At 40.0% G+C, this 10,576-nt stretch overlaps 1 pseudogene; it reads left to right on the forward strand.

The window, feature by feature from the left end:
* The first annotated feature begins 1,086 nt into the window (after nucleotides 1-1,086).
* Nucleotides 1,087-2,759, forward strand: LOC120401185 (annotated as a pseudogene).
* The last annotated feature ends 7,817 nt before the right edge of the window (nucleotides 2,760-10,576 follow it).

Here is a 10,576-nt window from a genome sequence, read left to right on the forward strand (position 1 = left end):
TACAGACATTAGAGCAAAATATTGTCAGTATTCAGAAAAGCCCAAGTAACACTTGTAATGTTTTCTATGGTAATAATGAGAGCATTTTCGAGTCCCCATCTAACATGAAAAAGTTTACTGAAACTATCAAAAATCTAGACAGGTCAATTTGTATAGCCCGTAAGAAGAAAAGGCCAAAGCTTCCAAAGTCCCCCACAATCACTTTGCAATGTCTCCAATTCATGAAGACAATTTAAAGGAAGTATTTAATCCCAGTATATTTAGTTTATTTTGTGAATAAAGAGAGAAAAGCACAGGATCTAGCACCAGCCTTGTAATTTAAAATACAAAGCCTAGAAACTGAAGCCAGAGTCAGACCCAAGCGTGCATCTACAGAACAAATACTTTTCAAATTACTCAAGTCATCCAACAGAGATTAACCTGCACTCATTCAGAAAGTAAATGGAAAAGAGAACAAGGATGGTAAAGATGGTGAAATTAAGTGCTTCCGTCTGGAAAAGTACTGTCTTCGCAAGCTTGCTAATATTTACAACTAAAGAAAAGATATTTACTCCCTTTGTAACCTCAGTAAACACCATCAGAACAACTTTCACAGCTGATTCCTAAGGGATACCTGCTTTACAACTTGATGCAGCCAGACCATTCAACATACCTCAAAAGTCTGGGTCCCTTTCAGGTTCAAAAGTTCCAAGTAACATGGAAAAATATTTGCAAACAGATAATGTGAAAAAAGAACTAAATTTACAAATGCCAAACTATGAAAGCACTGACAAATTTCTCAAGCTCATTACAGTCTAGCTGATATGAACCAAATGTCCCTGCTGGTTTATTAGATGGGGAGGCATTTTCAGGAAACAGCTAAAATAAAATCTGTCCCAGACCTGACCAGATGCTGATATATAACAAACTTTCACAAGAATGGTACATAATTAAAGCTGAATTCTATATGAGAAACCAAATTTTGAAGGACCTCTATTCCTCTGGAGGAAGGAGAACAAGGAACTCACTAATATATGAGGTGAAAATACTTCAGAAGAAAAAGATTAATGTATGTTTGCTAAGCTTGCAGTGACTAGTTAAATTAAACATGTAGTAAAAGACCATTCCAAATTAACTTGTATACGGAACCAGAAGGCGGTAGGAATTGTAACTTCATTTTTTTATGACAAAGAGAAAATACATATATTTGGCACAAGACAGCAGACTTGTTCTCTAAAAGTAAATTGGAGCATAGGGTTAATTTATGAAGAATCTGGTTTCCAGGGAGTCCCTTTAATGTTAGAGCCTGGTGAATATCCTAATTTAGTGTTTTGAGAGAAGATGTAAGTATAGATTAGGTCCATGAGATAGATCCCTTGAAAATGGGTGGCCACAAAGTTGAATCCATTGGAGAACCAAAGGTAATAATTTATGAGAACTCTCTCTTTGAAGGTAAATATATGAAACTGGAATCAGAAATACTCACTTACTGAGGAAGGAAAGCAAAAAGAAGTACCGGGAGAAAAGAAGACACTGCCATTTACATCAGTTGGGTCCATGAAAGTGTTTGGAGGCATTTGGATTGCTTACAAGAAATTAGTTTGCAGGTCATCATTTGCTGGAGAAATGTGTGTACCAGGAATGGAAAGATTGGGGTGGTTACAGTGAAGAGCTAGGAGATTTTCACAAACCCCCATATGATAACATTCAGTGAAAAATACTTTGGGAGTAAAGGTTCCAATATTAATGTTTTAGGAATTATTTCCAATTTGAGAGACACTTTGAATGGCTCAGGACGCAATCCATAAACATGTTAAGTGGAGAGTGGGTTGTCTATGAGAATCTTGACTTTACAGGACAGCAATACTTGATAAAGGACTGTGTCCCAGCACTGAGGCTTGGGCAAGCCACAAATTGTAAGATCTCTTCAGTTCAGTCCATAGTTGTGGATACCATTAATAACCAAATGGGGAAATTCAGCGTCCAGTTATTTTCATAACCAGAATTCAAAGGTTACAGCCAAATATTTGAGAAAAAAATCAATTATACTGATGTTTCATTTGTTATAATATCTTCAAAGATTTTGGGTGGCAGATGGACTGCATATGATAAAGAAGATTTCTCTGGTAGTCAGTATGTGTTAGAAGAAGGAACCTATCCTAATTTTTCTGAATGGGATGTCCACCCCAAACAAGCCTTAAATCTCTATATGTTATAAACATTAAGCTTCTGAGCCAATCATAGTCCTCTTTGAAAAGAAAGGTTTCAAGGGGAAGAAAATTGAATTTACTACAGAAATCTAAAATCTTCAGTTCCAAGGATACAATCCTCAAATAGTTTCAATTCAAGTTCTGGGTGGAATATGGGTAATCTATGAGTACAATAATTATAGACGGCATCAGATGCTGTTGTCACCAAATGAAATCCCAGACTGGTATAAGTTAAGTGGCTATCACCAAACAGGTTCTCTACATACTTTATTACAGAAACATATATACTTTAGAATTTGAAATAAGGAAGCTGGAAAGTTTATGTCAACTGATAGAAATATATATTATTTGAATGTTCTCAGAGCACAGGTTACAGAAGATGCTAGGTTAGATGACCAGGTCTGGGTTATCAAGAGGGATTCAAATGCAGGATGGCTGACTATTTCTTCTTGACAGTTGTAGGAAATCTTATAATTCCTAGGCCTTTCACTCAAGCAGAGTGAAGACAAACAATATTAGCATGTTAATCTTGATGCCAGGATCCATAGCAAAGGGAGTTTAAGAATTTAATTGAAATTATATAATAACATGAGGAAAGGGAATAATGGAAGCAAGCGGAGGTTATACCAATAGGAGAACCTGGCATATTACATAAAAGACCTGCTGCATATAGACCTATTGTCCTAATGTCATATGTGGGCAAAATTATGGAAAGAATGATAAATGAGAGCTTAGTAGCCTATTTGGAAAAAATGAAATTATAAACTGTGTCCTGGTTTCGGGAATGGAATATGCACAGTTGATAATATTGTAAGATTAGAAACAAATACAAAAAACAGGAGGAACAGAGAGTTCACTACAAAAGCAATTTTCCCTCTCTTGGTATTGACACCTCTTCGTTAATTATTGGGAGTGGACTACGTTCACCCTGACTGAATTGGCCTTGTCAACACAGGTTCTCCACTAGTAAGGTAACTCCCTTCTCTTCATGTGCCATTATATTTATGCCTGTATCTGTAATTTTCACTTCATGCACCTGAAAAAGTGGGTTTTTTTACCCACAAATGCTTATGCCCAAATACATCTGTTAGTCTTTAAGGTACCACCAGACTCCTTGTTGTTTTTGTGGATGTAGATTAACATGGCTACCCCTCTGATAGAGAGTTTATCATAACTTTCTTTCTGGACATTGAAAAAGCATTTGACATGCTAAGGAGGAAAGGCTTGCTGTACAAATTAGCAGGAAGTGGAATAAAAGGAAGACTTTTATGGTGGGTAAGAGACTTTTGAAGTAATAGAACTATGCAAGGCTTTGTTGAATATTTATAAACTTATTAATGGCACTTCACGGGAGAGTGTTATCAGCCCACCCTGTTTAATATTATGATTAATGATTTCCCAGGGAATATACAGGCAGGAATAAGTATTTGTGGATGACCGTGCTATATGGACCAATCACAGAAGACTTAGAATAGCTACGGAGAGAACCAGTGAAGTGCTATGGCGGATTTCAGAATGGGGATATACTTGGGGATTTAAGTTCTCACTTGGTAAAACAAATGGAAAGATCTTTGCAAAAAGAAAGGTTGGGGAAAAATGGAACCTATATCTCTAGAGAGAAAAAAATACATGTAGTTCAAAATTTTGCATTCTTAGGAGTTATGTTCGATAACAAACCAACTTAGAAGGATCATATAAAGACTAAATGAAAAGACAGCATAAATACTTAAAAGTATTGCTGGGAAAAATTGGGGTGCAGATAAGCACACATTGCTGATGCTGTATAGGGTATTAATAAGACCAGTTTTACATCATGGACACCAATCCTTTAATTCAACTTCTAAATCATCAGTTAAAAAATTAAAGTCAATCAAAGCCCAAGCTCTGCAAATCGGATGTAGTGCTAGTATTATAACTCCATTGTGTGTGCTGCAGGTAGCAACCAGAGAAATACCTATACATTTTGGAATGAAATTGTTAGATTTAAACTTTTGGAAGAAGGTTAATGGAAATAGTGAAGATAAGAGTACTAAATGGATATACAAGGATTGTTGGGAATCAGGGGCCATGGATCCTTCCTAAAAGTTGGGGGCCCATAAGGCCCCACCCTCCTCTGTGGCTCCGTCCCTGCCCCTCCTCTTCCCCTGAGGCCCTGCCCTCCTGGCCAAGCTGGAACTGGGCCAGGGAGCCTGAGCTCCTCCACCTGCCTGGGGTGGGGAGGCCTAAGAGCAGCCCCCGGCCCATGCCCCAGGGCAGGTGGAGGGTCCATGGCTCACTACAGCTGCCCACGCGGCTCTTACTCCTGACCCGGCCCCAGATTCTGGCCTGGCTGGGAGGCGGGGCTTCAAAGGGAAGAAGAGTGGCAGGAGGCTGGGCCTGGGGCAAAAAGTGTATGGTCCAGGCCTGTTCACTTTCAAAAGTGGGAGGGCAATGGCCCCTTGACTCCCCTGTTCTGGAACCCCTGTTGGGAATTAAATAGACAAGAAATAACTGGGCACCACAAACGCCCACATGTTAACGGGGTCAAAGGATGTGTAAAAAATTTGGATGAAAATAAATAAATTAAAATCTCTACTTAGAGGAAATCAAACTATAGCTGGACGATTGGCTCTCCAGTTTTGGATTTGGAATTATACAATAAAACAAAGAAGAGCAGGACTGTCAAATATGATGATTAAGGTTTATGAGATTATACATAGCAAATGAGGTCAGCATTGCCAAATCCATATTGTCAGCTCTAACGATGACAACACTGGTAGAGTGGGAACGGACTTTTGGATCCCTGAATTTGGAATTAAAGATCTATGGGACCATCTAATCTTGTGGCCATTATGATGAGCATACTGTTGGCACTGATCTGGATAAGGGACATATACCCATCTGTGAAGGTCTATGCCCCTAGGGTCAGGACAGCGTGGCCTAGTGGCCAGAGTCTATAGGGCAGCCCTTAGGTGCAGGGCAGTGTGGCCTAGTGGCCAGACTCTATAAAGCAGTCCTTGAGTGCAGGGCAGCGTTGCCTAGTGGCCAGAGTCTATAAAGTAGCCCTGGGGTGCTGGCCAATGTGGCCTAGCAGCCAGAGTCTATGAGGGTGGTGTGCCCACCAAGGAAAGTGGCAGCGCCAGTAAGGGGGCCCATGCCCACCTGACTCCACCGGGCCCCAATCCGGGGCCCTAACAGTGGCATAGCAACTTGCCACTGACTCAGCAGGGGGGGCCCTACCGAAACACTCTGAGCTTCCCTGGGCAGGAGGTACCACTCCGTCACCCTCCCTGGGTCACTTCCTACCAGTGTCTGAATGGGGTCTTCCATGAGACATCGGGTTGTCTGTGGTCAATTGGGCCAGTCGCCTCCGGTGGCTCCTCCAGTCACCGGGCTACAGACGGTCCCAGAGAGGCTCTGATTCCCAGCACAGTCAGGGGCTGTGGCTGGCCCTCCGCAGGAGCTTCCCAGACAGATCCTTCCCTTGTGGCCTCCAGCCCAGAATGAGCTGGGCTTCCTCCTTTTATACTGCTAGCACATTTGGAGCATGCCCTGTCCCACCAGGGAGGTGGGACTTCTGGTGTCAGTAATATGGGCTTAACCCTGTCTGGGCTAGTGCGTTGTAAGCAGACCTTGTCACATCTTCTATGACTGATATCCTATCTGACTCTTTATTGGGTATAATGGCAATTAGAAAGGGAGCCCTGGAAAACAGAAATTACATAATACTGTTCTTAAATACAGAGATAGTACAACTAGGTATACATATAGTAATAGTGTGGACTCCAGTGTATATCGGGATACTGGTCAATGAAAAGGCAGATAAAGCAGCTAAAAGTGCCCTAAAAATGAGGAGGTTGATATAAAGATTCCTCTGAGTACACAGAACTTCAAAAGTTTGGTTAATAGTGAAATTAAGGAGCAATGGCTAGAACAATGGGCCAAAGAGAAAAAAAGGATGAAGGTTCTGTGAAATATGTCCTAAACTTGAGGATAATGGTATACTTAATAGCTATGATAGAAGAAGCAAAATAACTATATTTAGATTGCCAACAGGTCACTGTGACCCGAATGGTAATTTATATTTACTAAACAAGTACAAAGACTGGTTGTGCGACACGTGCAAAGCCGAAGAAACAGTTGAGCATCTGCTGTGGCAATGCAGGAAGAATTACACAGAAAGAAAGATTCTTTATGAAGAACTGAGATGCCTCAAGGTGAAAGAATATAGTCTGAAAGGATTAGTGAGAGTACCAGGAAAGTGTAATAGCATTAATAAAGCATTACTTTTGCTTTTTTATGGACACAAGACTGGGTGAGAGGAAATAGATTTTTGCTTATGTGAAAACTGTAGTGGGTGGTGGTCATAACCCCCCATATGCTAAGGGCTGGAAAAAGAAAAGAAAAGAAGGGGACTGCAGGGGAAGTAGTCTGCAGTCACTTCTTGGGAGAAAGGAGGTTTATTTGGGACTACAGAGTTCGGCAAGAAGTCGGGGCAGGGGGAGGGAGTAGTCTACAGTTGCTCCCTGGGAAGAAGGAATTTAGGTCAGCAAACCCAGAGGGGGATAAGGCCATAAGATAGAGAAGGAAAGGAGGAAGGAATCCAGGGAAATAGCAATGTGGACTGGGAGCAAGTAGACCATAGTTGCTGTATATAGGGGTCCCTGGGCTGGAACCCAGCATAGAAGGGGGTAGGGGGAAGCTGCATTTCCCTACCTGGTCCGGCAAGGCTAGAGGGCTGAGTTGTGAAGAGGGAGCACTGTGAATTACGTTAAGAAAGACTACTTCAGCAATGGAACAACCATTGGCAGGGGGAACCATATGGGATGAAAGCTGCTACTCTATGCCTGGCCAGGAGATGGCCATCACAGCACCATCCTCCCCTACCGATATCAATATGAGTTTTGACCCATTGATTTTGATGAGAGTAGGAAAGGGACTAACAATAAATAGATACTAAGGATATATTTATAAAACAATCTAAAACATGGGTTTTTTTTAAATCTAGTGATTTGCTGGAATATAGACTCTTGAATGATTCTTGAGTATGAATCAATTGTAACATCATCTTGAAAACATGGCAAATGAATACTCACCTGGCATAGCCTTTTCTGTCTGGAGGGTAAGATGCTTTGCATATTTCTTTATGCAAAACCACACCAACAGCCATCTGGGTGCAAACAAAGGCCCCAGAACAGATGGGAGACTGAGTTATTTGCTTTTGATGTTGCACAACTAATAGATTATTTAGTAGTTTTCTTGAGCATGTCGGAGAAAAACTCAGTTCTCGCTTTTTCGTTTGGGTGCAGCAAAATCAAATACTTTATTATTTCTCCAGTAATTACAATGGAGGGAGAGAGTGCCATAGGACACAGGGTCGCCCCAGTCCCAGACAGGTCTCTCAACTGGTTAACAATTACAGCAAGCCTTTATACTTTTGTTACAGACAATAACTAGCAATAATACAGACAATAAAGAGCAACAACTACATTTTGTTTATACATAAGCCATTCTGCTATCTTGTTTTCTCACTCCTAGAAGACACCAGGCTGCATATTTGGTTATCAGTTACAAGGTCATAATAACTTTTTACACAGTTCTTTCCCTCTGCCTCACACTATCCTTGCTTCTAGAAGTCTCACGTCATTAGGGTTACAGCTGGGCTAACTCTTGCTAACTGACTGACATGCATTAAGATCCCCTTTAAATCCTTATTAATTCTTTCCCTGCTTCCACAAGCATTACATCCAAGACCTAATCTGTGGAATAAAATAACCTAGTTAATGCTTATTTTGCCTCTCTGTGAAGGCCAAAAAGAGGTAATATCACTTTAACAAAAAGATTTAGATCCTGATCCAAAGACTATTAAAGTCAATATAAACACTCTCATCAATGTCATGACCTCTGAATCAAGTCCTTAATCACTCCCTCAGTGTGTGAGAACCATAATTTTGTGGTTAAAATGTAAAAAAAAATTGAAGCTAATAAATTATACTAATATCTAGCCTGAGCCTGCCAACCCTTGCACATGTGACTTTGGCTGGAATTGTGGGAGCTTAGCCTTTCTGAAAAAAACCCATGCTCAAAGCTGTTTTCCGGAGTTGAGGGGCTTGATTCTTTTCTCAGCTCCAGTGATGTAAATCAGGAGTAACTCCACTGAAGCCATGGATGGAATTATATCGATGCAAAACCAATTAACTGTATGTGAGGGATGAATCCATTTTCTGATGTCTCTGAATTATGCGGAGCAACTGGCTTTTGCCATCTAGTATCCTTTTTCAACACTGTAATGCATTTTTCTGTTTCAAGGATAGGTTTTCCTGTGTTTTTGTTAAATCGTTTCTCTCCAGACAAGGAAGAAACCTATTCTTTGAGAACAAGGGTGAATCCTGAGCTGTCTTCTGGCTCCCCAAAGGGAGCAGAGAGCTCCTGGATCTCCATTGCTGGGGATTCCTTCAGCATGAGGTTGTTCCCAGTGGGCACAAAGTTAGCATAATAAACTCCTAGGCCACTTCCTTTTGAGGCATCCAATGTAGACGGTGAGGAGGGGGCATGGCCATAGTGTGTTCTAACAGTCCAACGTTGTCAGTGGCCTCTTGGATGGGGGAGCTCAGTCAGCCAGTATAGGATAGAACAGCTTCATGTTTGCTCAGGCCAAGATAGGCATAGAACTGGATGCAGCTGAGTATCTAAGCTTAAGTTTTTCTGCCTGTTTAGAAGTTATGGCAATACAATTTTTAACCATCTTTATTTTGATCTAAACTTCTCTCTTTATTCCTTATTTAACATTGTAATTGTGGTACAATTTTTGTCTGTATAAATTCATGTTCAGTTTAATCCTTCCTGAAATATTAAAAACATCAGTTTTTAAAATGACAAAATCTAATTCATTCAGCAAGATTTATTCAATATCCACATGCTGGCAATTTAGGCAGCACACACTACCAATGTGCATGTTTTTATACATTAATTTCCAATTGCCCTCATCAGTGATTTGGCATTAGCTCATTCCTCTCGCTCAGTCTTACACAAATTAAACAATTTCCCCAAGGGAAGTGATAGTTAATTAACTTCTATAGGGTTTTAAAATAAGCCCCTGTGTGTATGTTCAATTTGTAATCGTTTAATATTTCTAAAGTATATTATTTGCAATAAAAATAATTCTGTTTCTTCTGATTTTCTTTGATAAACAGGAATAAGTACATATAACACATTAAAAATTGATTATAGACTCTAGTAGGTGCAGGATCAAAATGTAGGAAAGCACTTTGGTTTACTAATTCTCAGCTGTGATTCTACAAAATATGTATACATTGACAATATAGTAGTAGTGTTACTATATAGAGCTAGTTAAATATTTGTTGCTGCTGCTGCTTCTTTGGGAGGGGACATTGCCTTGCAACCATCATTAATGAATGACTAATTTATTGTACAAGGAAGTGCATCTAAAAGCTGAAATAGAATATTTACCCTTGGAATATGATCCTTCAACAGTGGCACCTGCACTGGAAAAAGATTATTAATGGAATTATAATTAGCTTGTAAAATAGTTCCATTTTTCTTGAAATAACATCACTAATGCAAAAGTTATTTTTCGTATAACTCAGACTGACTAGCTAGAATTTTAGTAGCTCAGTGGGTATATATCATTTCACTTACCACTAATGTTAATATGAATTTTTTTGAGTACCAAACTATTTTTAGCTGGTCTGCACAAACACAGTTACATTTGCATCTAGCAAGATGTATCCTGGCAACAGTATATTTTTAGATTCCTAACAATTTAGTCTTTTCATTTTATGCAAATGATCTGCTACTGCAAGAATAATGAGAATTAAAGATGGCTGACTTTTATAGCTAAGAGCTATAGATGGAATCTAGGAGAATGGTATATTATACATTTTCCTCAATATGCCTGCTCAATAAAAACTGAAGGCTTGATTCTTGATTGAGAATTTACACTCAGCCCTGTGTGTTGCATAGGTGGGCCACCCTGGGTGGTGCCCTGAGAAGGAACTATTAGCCAAAGTCTGAGTTTCTCCTGTGCACTCCCTTGATCTGATCTGTGAGGAGAGAAATAATTTATTGTAGCTCTTACTATTGTGCAGCATATTTCCCCACATGCACAGTTATAGCTTTGCTGGCCAGCACTTCGGAGGTGAGGGACAGAATTAAAGCTCTACCCATTTCCCATCCTTCTGCATTGCTATCCTGCTCACTTGCTAGCAAGGAAAAGTGTTTGTCCTACAGAGCCTGCTCTTTCCAGTTATAAACACTAACTCAGACAGTCTCAGCTACATCACAGACCTTAAGTAAAGCATAGGCCTTTTCTAACCTATAGCACAGATATGAATGTCACCCATGGTTATTTTATCAACAAATATTCTGCCAATCTGTGAACTGTTTGT

This window comes from Mauremys reevesii, linkage group 3, assembly GCF_016161935.1.
Source record: "Mauremys reevesii isolate NIE-2019 linkage group 3, ASM1616193v1, whole genome shotgun sequence".
Classification (NCBI taxonomy): domain Eukaryota; kingdom Metazoa; phylum Chordata; order Testudines; family Geoemydidae; genus Mauremys; species Mauremys reevesii.